Source organism: Varroa destructor, unplaced genomic scaffold (genome assembly GCF_002443255.2).
Source record: "Varroa destructor unplaced genomic scaffold, Vdes_3.0 BEIS01000005.1, whole genome shotgun sequence".
Lineage (NCBI taxonomy): Eukaryota > Metazoa > Arthropoda > Arachnida > Mesostigmata > Varroidae > Varroa > Varroa destructor.
In genome coordinates this window covers 20,271,014-20,294,169 of record NW_019211458.1, presented here as the reverse complement: position 1 = coordinate 20,294,169, position 23,156 = coordinate 20,271,014, and the positions used below count along the sequence as shown (strand labels likewise).

The 23,156-nt window shown below is 45.9% G+C and overlaps 1 protein-coding gene across 8 annotated transcripts in view; it reads right to left on the bottom strand.

The window, feature by feature from the left end:
• Positions 1 to 23,156, bottom strand: part of LOC111251469 (uncharacterized) — a 183,330-nt gene that overhangs the window by 90,806 nt on the left and 69,368 nt on the right. The window contains exon 1 of one of the 8 annotated variants that reach the window (XM_086990361.1): positions 17,423 to 17,599. The exons of the other annotated variants lie outside the window; for them this stretch is intronic. The gene's annotated coding sequence lies outside the window, so the exon portion shown is untranslated. Of the gene's footprint in view, positions 1 to 17,422; positions 17,600 to 23,156 lie in introns of those variants that run through there. 8 annotated transcript variants of the gene reach the window in all.

The following is a 23,156-nucleotide window of genomic DNA, read 5'->3' as shown; positions in this document are numbered from 1 at the left end:
TGAAGTTATTTTCCCTACTTGACCCTATTATAAGATCGTAACGCCGGCGGTGGCTCGCCAGTCGACTTGTATGCGCTAGGTTCGTTCTTGTTGCATACATTATCCGTCAATTACGAGGTAATTAGGGAGAGGGTAGTGCGGCAGGCATATCATGTGAGCCTTAGGTACGGCTCAGCCAAAACCCGGCAGGCTAGCAGGGTTGAAGGCGAGGCACGGCTGGGCAGTTGGGTAGCAGTCGAGTTGAAGAGTTTGCCTGTCGAATGTTCGACAGCGTTTCCCAACTCCAGCACATAGCGCACCCACATCTCTGCTTCGGACTTCTATAATCATGGATTCGCAGTCGCCGAAAAGAACCGCGTGACGACTAGTATTCGCGGACGCCACAAGGTGAGTTCTTTCAAAGCCTTTTTGGACCTGGTTCGTTGCAGGTCAAAGCAGAGTTAGCACTAACCACTCTTGTTCTTAAGGGAGTATTTGCACAATAGCTTGTTCTGAGCGTAAAATTGCGTTTCAAGTACATGTCTGTGTTTGTAAACTGTTTGCAAGTTTCGATATGAAGATGCTGCTGAAGTCCGAGAAATATGCGTTGGTGAAAGTATGTCGAAACAAAGATAATAGCATATTACCGATATCGAGGCATCGCAAGGTTCTCCATTGAAGCGATCTGCTTTTTCCACTATCTTACGTCGACATCATTTTACCTACCCCATGACAATGTTAGCGCTATCAATAGCACGACGACTGGGCCGAACACATCCACACATTGAATGAAATTTGTTCATCTTATCGGGTTCCCAGATATGCCTTAATTTGAGCCTTATCTTGTTTCTGCTCAGCTATTTAGGTTATAGTTTACAAATATGTCCGACTCACACAGCTAATATAACGCTTTGCTTTTTGTCAGTGCTACGAATATGTATCTTCATATACATGTTTGCCTTTGTGAAATATGGTAACGCATCCACAACCATCTTTCGACCTAGTTTGGATCACAGAATTGATCCGATCGTACTAATGCATGTTCCGTAAGGTGTATGATCCGACAAGTATAATAAGATGTCTTCATTTGACCATTACTAGTAAACATGACATGGCCACGTCTCGCTGCTAATACTGCAGGCACCCACTCACGTTTGCAAGTTTGCCGACATCTTTCATTCAGGAATCGATGCCTGCTGAATATATCGATGTATCGCCCGCTGCTTCTCGATTTCGTTCTGTTTCCCTTGCACCTGTCTTCGTTTCTCATATGAGCGTGTTGACTTTGAAAATACGTGGTACGGCGACGCCGTCGTCGCTGTTTACAGTGTAATAATTTCGCTGCTTCGGAGTGTCAAAGCGATGCTCCCTTCCTTCTTGCCTCTGAATCTATGCATCTACAGCGGCTGCGCGTATGTCTCTTCTTCCATAGAGCTTTTCCTCAAAAACGTTCGGCCATTAAAGACGCGAGATCGCGCGTGTTTAAATCCCACCATGCTCGACGATATGTTTATCGTTTGGCCGCCAATATAGTAATACTGATGGTAATAACAAAAATAGCCAACCTCAAATGAGTGTAGGCTTGGCCAGCTTAAGTTTATACAACGTTATACGATACGGTCCGACGTGGACCAAGGCGCAAGGATGTTAACTACAAAAAAGACGCCCCACCCCTTACAGAAGGAAAATGAGCAAGAGTGCAGCACGCTGTCTTCCGCCGTTTGTTTCCTTTGGCCCCGGGCTTTGTGAGCAAATCGATGTAGATGTGAAGCCGCTACGGCAATGGCGGCGTCGTAGGCTGTATTGGCCAAAACTAGGCTAGCTGCTACCTTTAGCCTCGAGCCTGTTGGTGCCTATGTCATTGCCGAGGTCTATGTACACGCCTTATTATATAAGGACTGGCTGACGTAAAGGCCTTCTAATTAAGGATAGCATCAACAGCAACAGCGAAGGGGCTTATAGAAGCTGCGCAGAAAAAGGGGGCAAAAAAGACGCCAGGGAAGAGATAGAACACGAATGTTGGGTGAGTGGTGCCGGGTGACGGGATTCGCTCCATTTGACTGCAGCCAAAAGGACAACCAAGACGATGAAGATAGTGGACGAAGCGAATAGGTCAAGCATAGATAGATGCTGCTGCTACGAAGGAGCCAAATAGGACAGAGGAACAGGCGACGAATGCTGCTAGCCGTTTACAAGGACAGGGCCGCTGCTGCTGCCGAGGTCTTGGTGAGCCAAACACAAAGGGGCAATAAGGAAAGGACAAGCCAGACAGATGGCAACTGCTAGCTGAGTATCTGCTTTTCTGTCGCTTGGCTAGCTTGCTTGGGGTTTGGGCGGATTGGAGGCCTGTTGTCCGATCGGTTCGGGTCGGCGGTCTAGCGCCACGACGCTAACTGTGATAGTGGCCCTTGGCTTCTTCCCTTCTGTACGAAAGCACCCCAGGGGCGGTAAGAAAAGGCGACATCGAGATAGAAGGTAGGTACACTCGGCCGGGAAGGATCAGGAAAACAATAAATGGCCAATTGGCGCGATGCAGACCTCCTACTCTTCCTTAATCAGGTTAGTGACATAAGAGGCACCACGCTTGTACCCGTTCTAACATCACACACATCTGTAGCTGTCGGATGACAGCTGTCCGGCAATGTTGGTTGTAGCAACAGTAACAGTAGTACAAGCTGCCGAAAGGCCCAGCTACATGACTGGACTGAGCGGTATCTCTTAGAAATGTCTTCCGCGGACCTCATGTTGCTACTTCTGGTTTCAGTTAAAGTCCTGGATTCTCCTGTCAACGGAAAATGACGATATCAGAAGATATAGATAGTTTTAGAAGAAGATTGAGTAGGCGGGTGCACGAAAACCTTTGCACGACTTATGTGTGATTGATATGATTTCGGTGCCAGATGCCATAAATTGATGTCACAAAGCAACCTATTTATTATATACAGCCGCATGTACATGTGCAGTTCTGTTTTAATCATGCTGTGCTATGTAAATGAATTTAACAGCTTTTTCTATTTTTACTGCCTTTTTCTTAGGGCCGTTTTACGGATATTTTATAAAGCTTTCGTCTTCGTGCTAACGGTGACAAAGTTGTTTTTGGAACAATCTGTTACTATAGCGTCACAGTTCGATATGATCATATTCTTTAGATACGCAAAGTTCATCGCGAATGCTTTGCTTGACTGGTGCATCTGGGTACGGACGTCGTCAAGTCCAGTTCATGTCTCGAAGGGCATTTGTCGTTTCTAGTCCACTGAAAGTGTATTTTACGACTAATTCTAATCCTGGCATAGACACACCCAAGTCTTAGAAGCACCGAGAACTCGAGGGCCCAGATGGTTGCCGACGCAGGCAAATTAAATTAGTCACGCACAACCCGTTCGTAGAACCAACTCCGAATTGGCCACAACAGTTGCCTCATTTGAATGGTGCTGCTAATTGGAAATTACCGGTTTCAGCCTAACCCGGCTGATGTTGGTGGTCTGCTGGCGCTACAGATGTGGATAACTTTAACGATACAAAAGCAAACGCTTCCTATCAAACTCCTTCCATTTTTTTTAAAACAATATATTTTATTAGTCCTCTTAAATCTTAAGTAATGCGCTTCTCAGGGGCGTCGTTCTTCTACTAACATACCCCTTTACGTATTACCCTATTTATTACCTTAAAATCTTGATCTAACTCTAAATCATGATCTGCTATTGTTTTTGTAAAGAGTCAAGCATGGTTATTACTGCTCGGTTTTTTCTTTGTTACTATGCCTGCGGTTTGGTCTTGTCCTAATGTGTACCGAATATCATAAGAGTCTGTGAGTGTTTGTTCAGTAATTTGGAAAGGGCGGATTCGCCGCGTAACCTTTCCTTTTATACGAGGAGCACGATTTCTAACAGCCCAGTGGGGGCTCACATGAGGTGCTGCTTGCTGCAAGAAATGAACTCTGTTTGGGAAACTCGACATTCCCTTTCGTGGCCGGCATGGCTGGAAACGACTTGCTGGGCAATTCCTCCCAGGTTTCCTGCTAACCTAATAAGAGGAGTCCCCGAGATGCTTTCAGTCCCCTTGCCAGACAGGGCCTCTACAACGAGTACCTTTCCACCTTCTCTGCCATCACCGCTGCAACTCGCTGTTTGCCGCGAAAAATGCCACATTGCTTCCTACCTTCAATCCTCGCTTTACCAAGAGGTAATCGCTTTAGAGAGAGCGTCATGCGTGAATCCCTCTATTGCCCCCTACGCAGATGGTTCTATACAATCCCAATGGCTACGTAGCACTCGCGTTTCGTCTTTACTTACCTCCCCTTGACAGGGTCAAGCAGGGGCTTTTCACTCTCCTCTCAACACACTACAACTCTCCCTAATCCTCCGCACTCGCCTTAAATCAACTTCAGTGGCCCCGCATCTTCGCTTGTCGTTACGTCGAGCCCCCGGGCTTCCTGCCCCAACATCTTCTACATATCGTGGCGTCACCCAAGGTACGCTCTGATGACCTAGCAGTGCCTCCGCGCTTGTATACCCCTATACCCTATTTGATGGTGTGGCCCTACCACGTTACACTAGCTCCCAAGAAGGGTCACTGGGTCCTTTTTGGCGCTGAGTTTACGCATCCGGAGTGCTATGTGACGGCAACAGTGGCATCGACAAGTGTGGGAGCAACGTTGCAGCGCGCTGTCAGTCACCTCTGCAGGCAGTCAAGCCTAAAAGACTCCAATATGTTGTCGTTGATATTGTTGTTAATGACAACCACCAAGTCAACAGAAGTATTGACTACTCTGTGGCCTGATACACAGGCTCTGCTCCTTGAAGGTGGCAGTGATCTGAGCTTCTGTGTTTTAGTTTTCGGACAACGGTCTGCTATATGGAGGCTGCTAGACCAGACACAAACATTTAGTAACGTTTGTAGTTCTTTCGCTTTTGCCTTACAGCGTAGGATGTTGGCCTTGTTACATTCATGTCAGTATTTATTAAATTATCTCTAGGCAAGCAGCTTTGCAGTGTCATTCACAGCCATTTCTGCCACATGTGAGTCATGTGTCCGCACAGTTTCTCTGCCTTTGATAGACCAGAGACTGTGCGCCTTGTCGTTCTCATGCCTTCACCGACCGCCAACATTGCGAGCACCAGCTCCACATCCTTCTTCACTTCCTGCTCCATGGATTTTCTTGATATTCATAACTTGAGGAAAGATATGAATGCGGCCATCCGTGTAGCAACCATACCCCCCACCTCGTGGCTCAATCGAGATACGAAGCCGTTTAGATAGATCGAGTGCTCATAATGCGTTCAGTGATAACCGCCTTTAGCGGCCGTGGTTACATTACGAAGGGTGGCCAAAGTGAGCGATGACTAGTGTATCGTAGAAACTCCCGTGGTACTGGTTGTGATAGTAGTTGGGCTGCGCCACCAATTCACCATTGGTAAGTCCAACTTTTGACAAACGCCCACTTCGCGCTACGGTGTTTGATATATGGTGACTACGTGGCAATCATGTGGTCCTGCAGCAGTGTCCCGGTGCAGGAGACGCTATGGCTGGACCACTCTTCTCGTACAAGACTATACGTGGCGCGCTGCCTATTTCACTCGTACTATCCCACAGTTTTCCCTTCATCCTAGTTTTTCCCCGTTTTTCTAATAAACATCCGTAACGTCTCCTGTAGCAACAGGGGCACGCCAACTGCCCGTTGGTAGAATTGGTCAGTGTGCTCGTCTTCGCTGCTGTTTTTGCGTTCGACTACAGACATCAGTGAAGCAAATACGGGGACGCAACCACAGCCTCGGCGGTGACCAGAAAGCAACTGAGCGACCGAGCGCTGACAAAATCGGCGGATGCCAAAAAAGGATGGGACAAAAATGATTTTCATGTTCTTTTTCAGGATGTAGCCCTCAGTGGGCTTAATACGACTAGGGAATGCACGCCGGTACCAGTGGGCCGACGACGGGCTGGATAACGATTCGATCACTCCTATTTTAGTCCCTTTCCTTAGATCATCTTTGTCTAAAGAAGAGATGATATTCTACGATCTCGAATCCGCTTCGGCGTTAGTCATGAGGTTGGCAGCGCCCGGCAAAACAGTGGCAGTGACCATAAGAAGGACGGGAAGAGACAAAAAGAAATACATACATACAGGGAGAATCGGCGCGTCTACACAGATAGATCGCTTAGTCGGAGTTGGCCTAAGGCAACTGAGTGCGGCCAGTTGGTCGCCAGTGCTTTCGATCAGTTCCGTTTTAGTGCTGTGTAGTACGTAATGCAATGAAAGAGCTCCGTCAACATGGCCTGCGCAGTCGGAGGCACCAAGCAATGATATATATATCAACATATGGAGCGTAGAAGAACGCTGTAGCAGGGCGGGCAGCAATATAGTCACAATAGCATAGACAACAACAGGCGAGCAAGTGGGCAAGTTCCCGAATTTTGCACCATCATTGCCCCTACGAATACACAGAGGGCAACGCAGACCAACATACTGATGGACTAGCACATAGACGCACATACACACAAACGCATTCGCTCACTATCAGGTCAAGCAAAATACATAAGGGCAAAGTACGTAGAATAGCTGAGCAGTACCGTCAGCATAGGCAGCAGCAGCATTCTTACCTCGGACAGCAGCCCGTTCTGGCTGGCTCCAATCGATCCCAAAATTCTTCTAAGCTAACGTTCCGTTTGCTCTGGCCGTTTTCCCTATCTAACGGCGAACAATATGTTCATTCGGCTTTGATGGAGGCGCGGACGCCGGTAGCCCGCTGGCCACTGGCTGAGGGCACCGAAACAAGTAGACGCGCCAGTGCAAGCGGCTATAGCAACGGCAGAGGCGTGGTTAAGCGAAGAAGTCGAGCAATCGGAAGGGTGTAGGAAAGGAAGTAGGGGGGCAAACACCCGGCTGACGGGTCTGGGGCAGGAATATGGAGCCAGGCTGCTGACTGGAGCAGAGCCTAAGTAGAACTCTCATGAAAAATGAATGTGTTATTTTTGCCGTGCCCGGGCTGACGGTGGTAGTGGTCGTCGACGCTGGTCCTGATAGTATTCGGCCTTCCCATCATTCTAATAGGATGACGATGCCCGCCACCAGCCGTCGGCCCCTGCCGCGATGCGCCTGCAAACCGAAAGCCATGACTGGGTGGATTGGGAGACTCTTAAGGGGGAGGGGGGATGCGAACGTCTGCATCAAACACGCCATTACTGGCAGCGTAGCTAACCCCTGTTTGTCGGCAGTCCCGCCGCCGCCGATCTTCGCTCGCCGTATGCGAACGATTGCAAGTAGTTAAATCGAACGGACAACTCCTGAAGGTCAGAGGCTATGGTAGTGCACGGCGGCGTTCGTCGATCGATTAATGTTAAGAGCTTAGTGAGAAACGTGGCACGAAACGCGAACTCAGTCGTAGACACATGGCCGACCAGCGTACCCTGACTCGTATTATGGGGTAAACGGAAAGGAAGAAAAATAAAGGGGACGGGACTCCGGCGTTATTTAATAACGCAGATTACAAACGCTGTAATCATTTCGCGGTGCTTAGTACGTATCTAGAACAACGGAAGCATTTCTTCTGTAATCTTATTTTTTGTATTTAACATAGCTCAAATATATTCACAGTTATTCGTTTTATTTTTGACTTTCGCATCAAACACATTTAACGGGATACTACATGAGAGGTAGAGTTTCGCTGCTAAGTTGAAAATTTAACTGGCACTCTGTTTGTGCACCGACGAGAAAGGCACTACCGGATAAAATGGTGTATAGGTAAAGAAGGCCTAATTGAGTGTTCTGACAAGTAGATAAAAGCTGTTAGATAAGAGCTTTTTGCTACTTTTTTTTAAAAGTAAGGCAAGAAATCAGTTCTGGCGAACAAACACTGACAGAATCAAACTTTACTGTTAATTCAAAAGACGGTAGCTATTGTGTCAATAACGGAACAAACAAGAAAACTTCCCGTAATGTAAAAGCAGATAGAGCTCTGAGAAATGTTCGAGTGTTGTATGAATGAAGTCCGCTGAACTTTTCTAGTGGTAAGTGGCCACGTTACATTCACTCAGTGTAGCACACGAATGAGGCACAGTAATATTGTAAAGTTCATCTGTCCGCTTAGTCCACTACTATCGTGCGCATGGTCTATACACAGACCCACATATTGGTTACCATAGTTCTCACAAAGAAGCGGGCAGTACAGGTTCACTCTTTATACGTTTCTTCTTATCGGTGCATCCAAGCCTGCTCTTTTATATATGGCAGCCATCTAAGTTTGCACTAAACTTATAACTTCAACCCTCCGAGGGGCTTATACGACTCGACCGTCCCTCATTGCCTTATTCCTCCCTCGTTTTCTGAAGCTAGCCTCGGGCTTCGACGTGCTATGCAGGTTCAGGAGTGGCGAGGCTCATTAAGATATATGCTTGCTAGGTAAGCGACTGGCTAGGTAATAAATCTGGGGGGTCACGGTAACTTGGGCATAAAACATCGCCCTGGTGGCAGGTTGTACTTTGACGTATCAACTAACGCGTGTCCGTTGTTCATAATTATGCCAAGTCCGTCTGAATATTAAATAAATAAATGCTGTGGTTGACACCAGTCGGTGAAGGCGCTTTCTTTTTGCAGGAGAGAACAGTGTACAAAAACGACTCAATTGGTGATCTAACAACGATGCTCATCTTCGATTTGAGGCGGCCAGGTGCGCCACGTTGGGGTTACAGGGTACGATCCGGAAGGAACGTAGCACGTGAACTGTGATACGCTCCAGCCTTGCAGCGCGGACCTACTTCGATGCATTTTCTATCCACATCTCCACCTGCACAGCTGCTATCTTCACTTCCGAAACATTATACTTTCCATTGAACATTGCAGTACGCCAAAACGCTACCCATCAAAGCAGGGCGCATTCGTCAGTATACGGGAACGGTACATGTGTGTATCTAACGAATTACGAGAAACTAATAGCGTTCCGTATAGGTCCGTAGTGGTCTGGCCATGAGGAAGTCTGGTTTAAGGCCGTCCCGACCCGAGCCAGTAGCGAATATGTGGGTTAACTGTTAAATCAGGCCGGCGTGGATAGAGATAAACTGGGAAACAGTCCGAAGACGCAAGCGACCGCATTAGACTTAGTTACTAGCCCAAACTGCTATAAGCTTTGCACTCGTAGCTAGATATGGTATGACTTTAGGATACGAGCTGACCCTTAGGCATAGTCGTCATAAAAAAAATTCGACTACATATGTTTGTGTATATAAACAAATACTATTATATAAAAGATTCGCTCGTTTGTAACCTCGTCACTAGCAGTTAAATTCGCTCAATATACTGAAGATGAGTGGCACCTATTGAAGCTTCCAATAACAATTTTTCAAAATGATTCAGACCGAGTTATCTCTAAACCTATACATTTTCGTTCCGAAAGATTACAAAGTGACTATCAATTTAATGCAATGTGATTACAAACAGCTAAGTACATTGCTTTTTTTTTTCTGCAATTCCATTGTGTCAAGCTGCAATATGGGTTTATGTTCAGAGATACCCTTTGAAGATTTTTACAGCTCGCAAACGGCCACGGAATGGCCGTTCCTCGGATAAATGTTGTGCTATCGTATGGACCGCCTTCGAAAAGTTCGAAATACTGCGTGTTAGGGATGACATTGCCGAACGGAAGTCTGTATGATGTCCGATCAGGATGGTACCACGCCGGCATTTCGAACGAAGCCAGCTGGGACAGCCATAGTAACAGCCAGCCTCCCGGAGCAGGATAGCCATAACATCGAGATGAAAGAGAATACGGACGAGTATCTGTTTGTATACACTAGCTATAAAAGCATAAACTTCTCTGTCTACGCTTCCATGCTGCTGTGCGGACGTAGCGATATTAGCAGCAAGAAGATGAAGGCGCTCGACGGCTGCGTCGGACGCAAGTAAAGATCGAACCGACTTTTCCCTTTTTCGTTTTAAGGCGAGGCTTGGCATGTCTGCTTACGCGTGCCCTGCTCTGCATTGCTACTGGCGTTAATGCTTCTATTTGCTTGTTGGCTGTGCTAAGTCGTCCTGGCTGAGAGATTATGCGCTTCTGACACACTTTGCCCCCGAAGTTGTCTCGGTTTGATACTCTGTCCGAGAGAGACGCAGCAAGACCATATATATAGACCTATATATATTCGTATATAGGCAACTCTCCATATAACACTGGAGACCCGCAGCAACTTCGCTGCGGGTAATACTGGCAAGACTAGCACAAGCAGTGTCAGAAGGCCGTAGCCTTGCTACTAATGAATCCTCCCGTTGGAGCCGCTCGGGAAGAGGCAGCGCGAAAGGGTGATACTGCAGGAGGAGCAGCAGCCGCAGCAGATCAAGGCCCATCTAAATATCCAGGGGATCAAACAAAAAGTCTGGGTATGAATAATGAATAAATAGCTGACGCCCGGCGGTCCACCCCCGCAGTCCGCCAGCACCCTACGCTCATCCCGCTGGCTCATCCGATATGAATAGAGACATCTTTCTTTTTTTTCGCTTTCGGTCCAACTCAGTGTATCCTCCATGGTCACTATAAAGGTCCTCCTCCACTGCGAAGGCTATGCTGATACTGCTTCTGCCGCTGCCCTATAGCCCCAGTTCCTTCCCAATTCTCGACTTGTTTACTGCTTTTCTACCTAGCTTGGTGACGATGACTTCCAGTCTTTGTCAAAAACGTGGCCGGCCAGGATAGCTTTTATAAAGGAAAGCTCGGCTGACTGAATTCCGCCCAACCACGTGCAATGCCTCAGACATTCATGCAACACTTTTCGTTACCCCGTCGTAACCAGGGAGTGCAACCTTCTTCTGTCCGTATTCAGTCGCTCAACGACTTATATTAACCATTCCGTGCTGTTGCTGCTTCTACCCATGATGGCAGTATTAGGGAATCAGGGGTAGCAGCAAGCGGCTTGCTGGTTATCCTCTGAACCATTTATTCGCCTCCTGAAACTTTTCGTTTCAGTTTGCAGTCCGTACGACAAGAGGGTGTCGCATTTTGCCTAGTAACAGTTCGTGGCAAGGGCGAGACAGCAAGAGATGATGAAGACTTGTCTTAGCTCTAACATCGGTCCTGCTCCGCACTAATGCTAGTTTCGAGCAGAATATGAGTCGGTAGCTCACTCTCTTCTTAGCTTCGTCGATTCAACAGCTAGTTAGATAGACTCTCGCTTGCAGATGGACGCGCAGACGAACAGAGGGACGCTGGCCAGCCGGCCGAAGCGAGGAACCGAGAGGCTTAGTGGTTCGCAGATTATTCGGGTTGTCGACTAGGGCCACAGAGGGAGAAAGAACGAAAGTAGCGATTCTCTCACCCGCCCGTAGCGGCCCGCACCACCCACTAGCAAATCCGATTACGGCGATTAGGCAGCTCACTCGGCTCTGCTGCCACTGCGACAGCTACTTTCGCCTAGCTAGATAGCTACCTACATATATCCGGATTCGGCGCAGGTATACATTGAGTAGAAAACTCGGATCGGCCATCGGCGGCTGAGAACTGGCTGGCTTGTCACCCCCTTACAATACCCCCATCTTCTTGCCCGTGGCCACATTAGCCTAAGGTGCTCGTCGTTTTGAAGCTAATGTCTCCATGGCATAGTGCTATGCAGGCTGATTTCAGTCCGATTATGTTGAAATGATTGCAGAATTTTTAGAAAGAACTATAGAATAAGCGAATTCTATAATTCTATAATATCATGTTAGGGCTATTAAGCAACTAAATACGGTCATAGCTTTTTTGGTTGCAACGCTCTGCCCGGTGAAACAGCTGCAGCGATACAGACGCTTTGCGACAGGCCTGAGGAATGATATCAACTCTGTGGCAGTAATAGTGGATTACGTTGAAACGACAACGGAAAAAACTCGCAAAATGGTAAAATCTCGTTGTGCAAAACTAAGCGTCTTTGTTTGCCCCATCTATAGCCTAAGAAGGTTTTTGGTGCCAGAGAAACGTCGGTTTATATATGACACAGCAGTGCCACTGAATGTCACTTTGGTAACAAAGATTTTTGAAGTGGCCAGCCGCAAGTGGCGAACGAACGTATATTGTGGATACTGGCACAGGTCTTCAAAAAAAAGACGATAGCGCGCTGGTAGCTTGAACGTCATGGTAGCATCAGCGATATAGTGTAACGCCTTTGTCTGAAACAACAGTAGCAGTGAAGAACACCCATATACGTGAGTAGATAATTTCCGCAAACGATAGGTTTCGGGATATAACGGTAAGTAGGGAAGCACGCATTAACAAACGAGAAAGGTATAAAATTTAATTGGCGAACAAAAAAATTATCTTCTCTACAAAGGTAGTTCCCGTTTGTGTAAAAAATGTACAAGCGTGAACTACCTTTGTAGAGTACGAATTACATTGTAGACAAGATCGCAACCATTTAAAAATGATGTAACTTAGACTCATCGATCCGGGACTGTTATCCTCGTAATAGCTCATATGTAGCACACATCAGCTATACAACATACATATATTAGATCTTGTAATTTTCAGTACATCAAAATACAGCACTCGCAAAATATTCCCAATAGTGTGTTATAGAATGGCATAACGCAGGCGTTCTGGATTGAGCATAGAAAAGCGTAAAATTCGCATACTACAACTAGCTAAACTTTTCAAAGATCGTCCTAGAAAATGCCTGCGCGCAGGTCAAAGTTACACAGCTTTAGGCCGGCTCGACAGGCAAGCGAGATGCCACCCACATGAGCGTGGCACGAAAATTCCTCTGTTTTTCGCTGACTGCACGAGACTTTTATGTCGATCACTGTTTTCGTCAGGCAGCTGACTTTTGCTAGGACTCGCCTTTGCTTATTCGCCTAGTCCCGCAATCCAGCAGTGTCGGGCGAGGATCCAAGCGACACAGTACCCAAACGATGGGGGGTTCGAGTATGGGGTGGTTCCAATTTCACAAGCGGCAGCTTCGTGTTTCTACCTCACCGAGATTTCCATAGAAATTATATGTCGCTTGCAAGCAGCCCGACTGGATATAGGGCTACAGTTCTGTCTTTGTTCCCCTAGTGCCACTCCATACCACTGCTGTTATCGCTTCGATCTCCTCCTTTCTTTGGTTTCTCGTTTTTCCATCGCCTAGTTTTGGACCAATCTGCTTTTGAAAATCCTATGTTGACCGTACAAGCGTGTTCTGAGCCAGCCAGTGGATACCTTCGGTATCTCCTTTGTGCGGCGTCATCGCACTTTGGGTGACCGTCATCAGACAAACAACATTTGTCGCTGATGATGCTAACGTGCGTCCTTTAATTATATAAACGATAAACAAATTAGTCAATCAGCCAGATAATTTTTTTCTTTTATCAAGTGCCAATAGAGTTGATTGAAACTCTAATGACTCGTATCGGTAATAATGATGTATGATAATATGGTTTTCATCTATAATATCTCTAAATCCATCTATTGTTTTGTTTTCATCATTATCAAGCAAATATTTTAGTTTGTACTATTGCTATTTCGAGCATTTGTTGTTTTATCAACAGATAACCAAGCGACATGGTCGGTTAGTGCCTAAAATCTACCGATATATTCCACCGCGTCGGGAAAATCCTATATTACTACTCTTTATGGCGTATTTTAACATTCTAGCCTTGTTGGTGTCTGGATAGTATAAAATAGTACAAATAAATGGTTAGCTAAATAATAGATAACAGATAGAATAATAAATAGAAGAGCTCAGTTTTGGCTATATACAAACACTTTTTAGGTTGCTGCTCATAATAAAACGTTTTTGACAATTTCATCTAATTTTTACAGTCATTCAAAACGAGAAATACCACTAAGTCACTTTCTTCATAAATGTCACTTTTTAGCGGTTAACGGAATATCGGCGGCCTGTAAACCTGTCAAAAATCACGTTTCATCCGCTAAATCCACTATTAACCTCTTAAAAACAGGCCCCGAATCTTAAGCAATTAAATGTATATCTAATTACATAAGGCCATCGACGTATGCGTCAACGATGATCATGACGGTGGTTTGATGTGAACAAGTCCTATTCCTAGCTGTACATACAGCTAGTACCTATAAGAATTGCTTTTTGGTCATTATAACTTGCCGCCACACGTCCAGTTTCGACCTACATGGAGTGCTAAGCAACATGACGCGATCGAAAGCAAGGCTTCACGAAGTATTAGCAGGGTCAACAATACAGTGATCTGATTCTTGTTGTGGGAACGTACTGCACGAGCTCGGTACGAATCGTTCCCGTTTTCACTCCAGCTCGATACACAGTAATTGTTAAACGTTGCTTTGTGTTTATTTTAAATGCAACAGATGATCCGAGCCAGAAGCAAACAGTGTAAAGCGGAACGGTGCCAGACAACTGAGGCTTTCTGACGTAGACTGCACGACGGAGCAATGCTGGCGGAGCAGCATAACGAAGAGTCGCAATGGAGTAAATAAACTTTTGAATGACTTCCGACGCAGTAGCGGCTGCAACGAAACTCCCTATCTTTCTCAACCTCCGAACAACAGGAGATAGCGATGGCTTGGTTGAAGGTTGAAGCTGCAAAATCACGAGTAGCGAATGTTGCCGCTGTTCCTGCTGTTATCGCCATATCTTGGCTTCTTGTTTGTGGCATAATAGTAACAACAGCATAAGGAAATTAGCACACGTAGTGGGACCAATTATATGAAGTATTTAAGGGAGTATTTTTCTATATATTTATTATTTTAGCGTGTTCTGACCACAGTCTGTCGATATGCGCGCGAAGTACATGTAGGAGAAGAGCACAGGACCGGATCATACGCGACTTCCCAAACTTGGGTCTGTCTGCTTACAAGTAAGTTTAGTTGGCTTCTGCTAGACCTGAAGCTTCAAGAAAGGTAAGGATACGTGTGATTTTAGTGGCCGGACTGAAGCATCTTCTCTGTAGCAAGCATCATCGGAAAAACAGATAAGCTAGTTTGTTATGACATACGACGACGATGATGATGATGATGATGCAAAAGAGTTCGCAGCAGCCAAAAAATGACTAGAGCCAAAGTGGGGGCGTTGCGTTTCTTTTTAGTGGGTGTCAATGCCTGTAAGCGCGGCCTGAGCTGTCGTCGATGACAATTTCTAACTGCTATCTTCGCCACCTTGTCGGTGACGAACACGACAAGAAAAGGCACCGTACAACGGCCCCACCTCTCTCTCTTTCTCTGTTATCCACAACCAGTAGCCACATATCGTCTGTTCCGTTTCTTCTCGATGATGAAAGGCTGCTAGGAAACTCGGCAACCATCAAAAGATGTCTTCCCATCGATCTCTCACTTGCTGTTTCGGTTCCGATGCCATTGCGACTTCGCCACCGACTTCTCTTCGCCTGTGCTAGCCCCCTTCCAGTTGCTGTTTTCCCTTTCGGTGTACTTTTCATGGCCACAGGGGCCAACGGCGGCCATCAAGGCTGGATGCTGGGCTCATGCCGGTGGCATGGCCGGCGGCCAGCTCAAGACGACAAAGTGAGTCGGCCAGTAGTACCAGCGGAAGAATGAGAAGGAAACGGAAAACGAAAGGCACTGTGAGATTGCGATAAAGAACACGACAACTGAAAGTGCACGGGAAAAAGATACAGACAGAGTCGCAGAGATTAAGTAAAGAGCGGCCCTGAAGCGAGAACGCCGAACATTACAAGAGGAGAGAAGCGAATCTTATCGACAAAAAAGAAAAGCGGGCTGCGGCGGCGACACCGACGACAGCGAATAGATGGCGAAGAATGGACGCGGCGGTTGCAGCACCGGGAGTGAGTAAGAACGCTCGGGGCAACGTAAGCGATGAGAGTAAACTTCGATCAAGTCTCTCTGACAATACAAGGCGAAGAGAGAGGCGCGACAGGCTCGACGTGCGGTCGGCTTCCATCACCCGCCAACATCGGTCGGTCGGTCGGTCTCTTGGTCGCTAGTTCGGCCCAACAAGAGGGTGTTGGGCCGCTGAGCAAGTAGAGACACAAGAATCACACCAGGGGCAGATGACTCACGCACGTACATACGTACATTCATACATACATACACACACACACACAGTTGTGAGGACAGAGCCATAGGGTGCGCCGTTGTCTTTCGCAACACTTTCCGCCGAACTTGGCAGCCGATTCCGAAGGCTACTGCGGGGAACAGAAAAGAACGAGATACAGGACCGCAAAACGAAAAGCAAACGGAAGTGAGCAAAATTGCGATGAGCGTTTTCCGCAGTAACAGCAAAAGCCGTGACGGCAACAATTATTGTCGATCTTGACCAGCGGCGCTGACAACAACTGAGGTTTTGATTCGTCATACGCACGCCATGTCGCCACGAGTAAATGCGAGAAAAGAGAAGGTCAGTGCACGTGTAACAGCAATAAAGCCCAAGGAGACCCCGAGCGCAACGTATAATCCAACAAGGTTTGACGCATGATTGCTGCGTCGAGAATGTTTCTGTCACAACGAACAAGCTGGGAACAATTTAACCAAGCTGGTGGCGGCAAATTCGAATTCAGAGATCACGAATGGATCGTCGTATGTGTACAAACATATGGATATTTATTATGAAATATTCAAGACGAATCATACTGATGATTATTTGGTCACTTTGTTACCAGTGAAAAAAAAAATGATATAAAATGTACTTCAGTTCAGTCGAATGTTTTCTAAAAAACCGTATCGATTCGATGTCTACGGGGAACATATTCGTGAAAGGTATCTCGCCACTGGAAGTGAATAATTCCCGTGTCTGCTCATGTACGCATGCATACTGTAAGATGATTCAAGATAAAGCCTAGTTCATAATCAACAAACGTTCCATACCTGAGAGAGCTTTTCAAAATGTATGGAACTTTGGTCCCAGTCGGTGACTTAAACCCTCAAACCCGTATCTACTTTTATCTAAACTGTTTCATCATAGGAATCTCGAAGAACTCGCATCATTCTAGACACCCCCATAGATCCTAACAATCTGCTGATGCGCTTCCGTCAAGTCGAGACGTAAGTGGCTTACACAACGCGTGTAGTCAACTACAGATGCTTTCGCTGTTCCACTAAAGATTTTTGACATTCATGCCTTTGCCATAATGAACACGCTGATACCAAGACACTACAGGCACAAATATATCCGCTTTAGGCTTTAAGGCCCATCACTATGATACGAACTTCAGGCAATAAAAAGAGAGGTCCGTTTTACTGTATCAACTGTTCAAGCTGCACCCTAATACGACGTTAATTTCATGACAATTTACGCAATGATCTTCTATTCTGAATCTCGAACCAACCATGCTCCCCTTAGTTTCATTTCCGTTTGTTTGAGAAAATATTGATCGACACATATTGACCTGGTTCCTGTTAAATATTTTGCAGTAGCTGGTACATAAGTTTACTAGTTTTGGCCAGTTCGTGGATGGGCTGCAGGACTAGGTCTGCGTGCTATACTTGGGCATCACTCAGCTGTTGTCGCTGCTGTGACGGATTTGGCGTTCGTTGCTTTTACTCACGCTATCGTTGTTTCTTCCTTCACTGCTGCCGGTCGTGGGCGTCGTCGTTTTCGTTCGTTCGTAAAAAAGAACCGCCTTTCCACACAAAGGCGCTGTACAAGGCGCAGGTCTGTGGACAAACGGGTTGTCCAAAGGACCAACGGCTTTCTGCGTTATCCGTGCGGCCCCATTCGACTGGGTCACTGATGATAATAACGATGATCTTGGTGACCCTACTGCTTCGCGACCGGTTTGTGTATGTGGGTTGTGTAAATATGTGTGTCCGTCTGCGTGTGTATGTGTGTCTGTCTGTGTCCAGCTGTAGCACAGTGTCAGCAGCCGACCAGCTGCCTGCCAAGCAGACTAACAGAAGGAAGGCTCGGGCTTTTGAGTATGGGCAATGCGATCTCTTGACGAGAATGGCGTAGAGCCAGCACCCGGCTTTGCTTCCCTCCCGAACGCTTAATATGTTGACTTTGGCCCTGCACACTGAAACCCTATGCTGGGTCACGTCGGTGACATTAGCCTTCAGTTCCTGCTGCCTTGGCTCTTGTCGACCACTCAGTGGGCAACCTTTCACATGTGCCTTACGCTTTTCCAACACGCTAGCTTGTTAAATGCCGCAAATGGAAACCCTTTGTAGATATGATATTAGATTAGACGTTTTTAGTCAACAGACAAAAATTATGAAAATAATAGTACATTTTGGTAATATCGGTGCACGTATATAAACAGTAGTCTTGAATAAACACAAAATGACCAAGTTCTGAACTAGGATGATTTTATCGGCTGCAGTTATTCCTCAGAGTTAACGTTTAATGATAACCAGCATATTTTCCGATCGTGTTTTCCAGTTTCGGTAAGAGTTCAACCGCTAAAACAGACTAAATAAGCCATAATTTAAGCTAGAGCTTAAAAATGACAGACGCAGGGGTAGACCTTAACGTGTACATACTCGTTAATTGTTGTAACAACCTCACATTACTCCTCTGTGTAGCATATGTTGTGTGAGATTTTCTCCTATATAAAATGTGAGCCTTTTCAAAAGACAGAGTAATAACTTCGCCGATTGTTGGAAAGAAGGACGACAAAATCATTTCCGACGGTACGTCCAAACGAACACATTCTTATCGCTCAATACTAGACGTTTATAAGATAAAGCAACATACTGTACTTCATAATTTAGAACTTGGTAAATGAACTAACAGGCGAATGGTATAAAGCGTACCAAAATTATGACCTTGTTATTTAACTTGTCCAGGTAGGCGGAAATTCGCAACTCACAGAAATAATGTACAAAGCTAAACCGAGTAGGCTACATGTTTTTGAAAGGTAATAGCGTAAGCATGTTCTTCTTGTTATGCTGTCAGCGAAAAGAGTTCATCTTTAGCTTTTTCCACTCGTCCTAGTCTTTTTCATCTTCAGCTGCTTTTGTTGTACGGGCGTACTGCCTAAGTAATGACGCAATGAGGCTCCTACTAGATCCATAGCGGCGTGCAGAAGAGATCGGATTACCGTGCACGCCAATTATTCGACTTGACAAAGGCCGAAGGTACAGCACCTGAATGAGCTGGCTTTGTTCAGACAGTACGGGCTACGAGTGAGAAGGAAAATCTGGCCGACTGCCTCTTTTCTTTAAGCAAAGCAGGGGAATATACATAGACATTTGTTGCAGAACGCTTTGCGCGAGCCGTGCGGATTCAGGGAACCGTTCGGAGTGTACTGCAGCTTGAGTCCAGTGCAAGATCGAAAAAGATAAGGAAAGCTGCTCGAACAGGCCTGAACAATTTGGTCGATGCTGTTCTAAATACTCCCGAGGAACAGGGAGAAAAAGCATCAAAGCGAGAGCGGGCAACGCTATAACATGGGGTTTATTTCCAGCGGAACAGAGTCATAGGTAGCAGAAGACACTCGTGCATAGATGATCCGCTATTGCCGTCGTCACCCTCTGCACTGCATCTCTCTCATTCGTATGACGTATGGCTCAAAGTTGCGATACTGCACAACAACGCGTTCACCAACGATGATCTTGTGATCCTATTCGCGACATTGGAACAGCAGATGGATATCCTCGTACACGGTCGTGAAGAACGGCGTCGTTTGTGTGTCCAGTGAAAGCGTACAAACGTACGTATATGTGTAATTTACATTTGAGTTTTCAGGAAGGATAGGTTCTTACCTCTAACTTTTTTTGACCGGGCTAAGCCGATGCGGAACCCGTTCTCAGGTAAGCGGTAGATGGGGTCCTCCTTGTAACTTTTTTCCAACTAGGACCTATATCGTAGTTGAAGTTGTTACTTAGTAAGAGTAGACCGTTGCACTCTAGGTGCAGCAAGGTATTAATTGCAGCTCGGGTGACTGTGGATAGCGATGCAATGCTGTTTCTCATCACTCGCTAACTTTTTTTTTCGCTTAGTTTTTAGCCTCTTTCCTCTCAGCTTTTGTTTCAGCTCCTTGTTTAGCCGAGCGACTTGCATCCTTGAAAGAGCTTAGCTGGTTTGCAAACGGAAGCAAATTATAGTAACGATGACCAATCTTATCGTTAAGGCAATGGGCCGTTAAATGTAAGTTACCAACGATTAATCCTGGTACAGCGGCCTTCAGCTGATCTAGATGTATCAAAGCTCCCATCAGCAGGTGCTACAAAAAGCGTACACATCCGTCTTTGAGTGTAGGTTCCTCCGGTTGACTTTCGAAGTCTGCGTGCTGCATTATTCTGTAAACTGTGTCGTGCTCTACAAAGCAGTAAACGGTGCAGTCGATTATTTCTACTAGATACGTGCACGTACAGTACGTGCGAAGCTTCTCGCTGCCATTTTGCATACGAGACAAAACGTTCTATATGTGAGCGCCCTATCCAGTGCGAAGCCACTACGAAAGCGTGGGGTTAGCTCGGCCTTTTAACGGATCACCTAATGGAACCTTGATGACGACTAAAAACCCCATTTGAATGAGCCTGCGCACTCCCTTCTCGCGGGCCCTTCGCATAGGTCCACCGCACTGCCCTGCCTGCTGTTTTATCCAGGCGGCACTTGGACAAATCTATCCGACTACAGCGAAACCCATTTTATAATTTCTGTCAAACGTTCATGCTCGATTTAACATATGCCCAAATTAGCTTTATGTTTAGCTATTTTCCTTAATAATATCGGTTCGTACCCTGTTATCCTTCTGTTATCTTCGGAAGTACAGCAATATATAGTATATGGACATGTTAGCAGTGGCAGACCCCTGGTTTTCTATATAACTCTACTCCGAGTTTCGTTACCAAACTCTTACCAATGGGTACTGCTTGCGCGATTTGAGATTACAAATACACGAATGGATCTTGCCGAATTTGAGAAGACTAGGTAGCACGAAAAGGAGTTCGAAAAACAGGGGGTACTTTTCCATCTTCTTTCATGTCACTAACAATTCAAGCAGCTTTATTGTATTTTCACAGAATTCATTCGATTTCGCATTGCCACATAGTGTTTGTCAAATGTGGTACTCGTCTGTCTTTAATTGGCCATTTCAGCCGAGCTAATTTCGTTTTGTGTAACGGAATCAGACGGAGAAAATTGTGCCGCGCCAAATAGCGGCGCCAAGATGCATCACGAGTCGTGTGAAACCGTTAGAATAAATGTAACTAAAGGACATACAGATGAGGAAAAACGTGTAGTTCTATTCATTTCGTTAGCTGTTACGTTGCTACCGTCTTCTACCAAATGATTTAGGTGCTCATTTCTGCAGAGGGCAATATTTCTCGACAGTATTCACCTTCTGACTGCTGTTTTCCCGTGGCCGGCGTATTTTCTTCCTCCCGATACGCTGCCTACCCACTCCAGATAGCTAAACGGTTCGTGCAGTCTAGTCGGGTCGCAGAAAAAGTGTCAATAGTAACTGCAGTCACTCGTATTAGCGATGTCACTACGAGGCGGCACGCTGTCCTTAGCATCAGTTACGTTAAATTCCTACAGAAATTAGTTCCAGACTATTAGCTACGAGCTTTTTTCGTTTACATTAACGGCCCCACATTCGAAAATGACAACATGGCCGTTGAAAAGGCAGAGACCCTAAGGACTCGACAGGAGATGAGGAGTGAAAGGAGGCGTTGAGCTACAAGAAAAAATGGCTTCCTATGATCCGCCGGGGCACGCCAGCGTCGACGATCTGACGCTAGTCATTTCGCAACTAAACTGGTCGACTGGGCCGACGGTTTCATGGAACGAAAAATGTTCATCTAACACCCAGGGGATTGGCCGGCTCCGACCAGTCTCATTAATTTAGGGACAGCTATGGTCGTGTGCTGCGGGTGGTTGTATGGTCACGCTGCTGTTCACGTTTTTGTGAGTTTTCCATTGAAACTTGCTCCTACCTTTTTATTATTGATTTCGAGAGAGCAGCGATAAATTGTTTTTGGCTATAGTAGTGATATCTTAAGAATAGCTGATCAGAATAACCAAAAGTGTGATAAATTTGGTTCTTTACTTTGAACAGGGTAATAGATTATGTGCCAAAGCTCGAATGACTTAATCCTGTATAATATGCGTTCTGTTTGTCTTGCTTATCAAGCGAGACGAGATTAAATCGGCTCTAGCAAGATAAAATGCCAGTTAATGTATCGTAGAATTCTAATAGGTAATAGTTGCTGCTAAGCTGATCACTGGCACTTTGTTTGTTCATTTTCTGCGTATAATGCCAGCTTTATTCCAATCTGATCATTCACTCTAAATAGTTTGTGCTGGTTAATACAATGAAGCAAGCTTCGCCTATAGACACTGCGCAATTCTCGCATAGAGCTTTCCTGTCCCCATCCGATAGGTGGCGCTTTGACAGTCACCAGGGCAATCCCTATTGGGGTAGTACGCAGAGAGAGAGAGAAATACCTCTAAAAAAGTGACGCCGCTTTACGCTGTACAAAAAGATACTACACCAAAAATGACGTAACTCATCAGGATGGCTGTTCACTATTAAGGCGCCATGTAGCGACGACACCAATGATGCATTTATGCGTCAAAAATAGTTTTTTGTGAATGAATTTTTTGTAGGGTTTAGCGTTTCCTCTTTGTTTTGCATGTTAGGCTATTTATCATGTAATTTATTAACTGGCCGTCTTCTTTCGAGGAACTTCCCCTCTAGCAATGCTGTGTTCACTATTAACTAGCCGGGCTGGATATACAATCAAGCAAGAGGACAAAATAACTTCCAATTTTTTTCATTCCTTACTGAGATTGTCCCTAAGCTTCTATACACTGTGACAAAACAATGCACACATTAATTAGGTAATCGTCCCGTTATTTCAGCTCTGCGTAGCACCATCAATATTCGAAACGAAGCGTTTTCCCGTATTTTCTGATCGCGTCCAACCTCTTCGTTCGTTTCGGCAGCAGTAATCGACACACAATGAAAAGCTGTTTACTGCGTGCACTTCTTCCAGATATATCAGCTGCGTAATGTTATCGGCGCTGTAATCGCTTTGCCCCTATGTTCACAATCGTGCTGTGGTTATGTTTTCTCTCTTTTGATTGTCCCTTCCTTAGCAGGTTTTTCCTTGCCGCAGCAATCGGAATTCCAATACACTGGTGTGTACAGCGAAAGCGTCTTCCACCTCCGGCCACGACGGATCAAAGCATCGGAGCAGCAGGGGTTGCGAAACCACAGTCGAAAAAACACCTTCTATAGCTTTCTGCTTCTTGATACCTGGCGCATCGCAAACAGACCATTCGAGAAGCCAATTGTATAGGCCGCGCGCAATCTAAGGCTAACGTTTCGC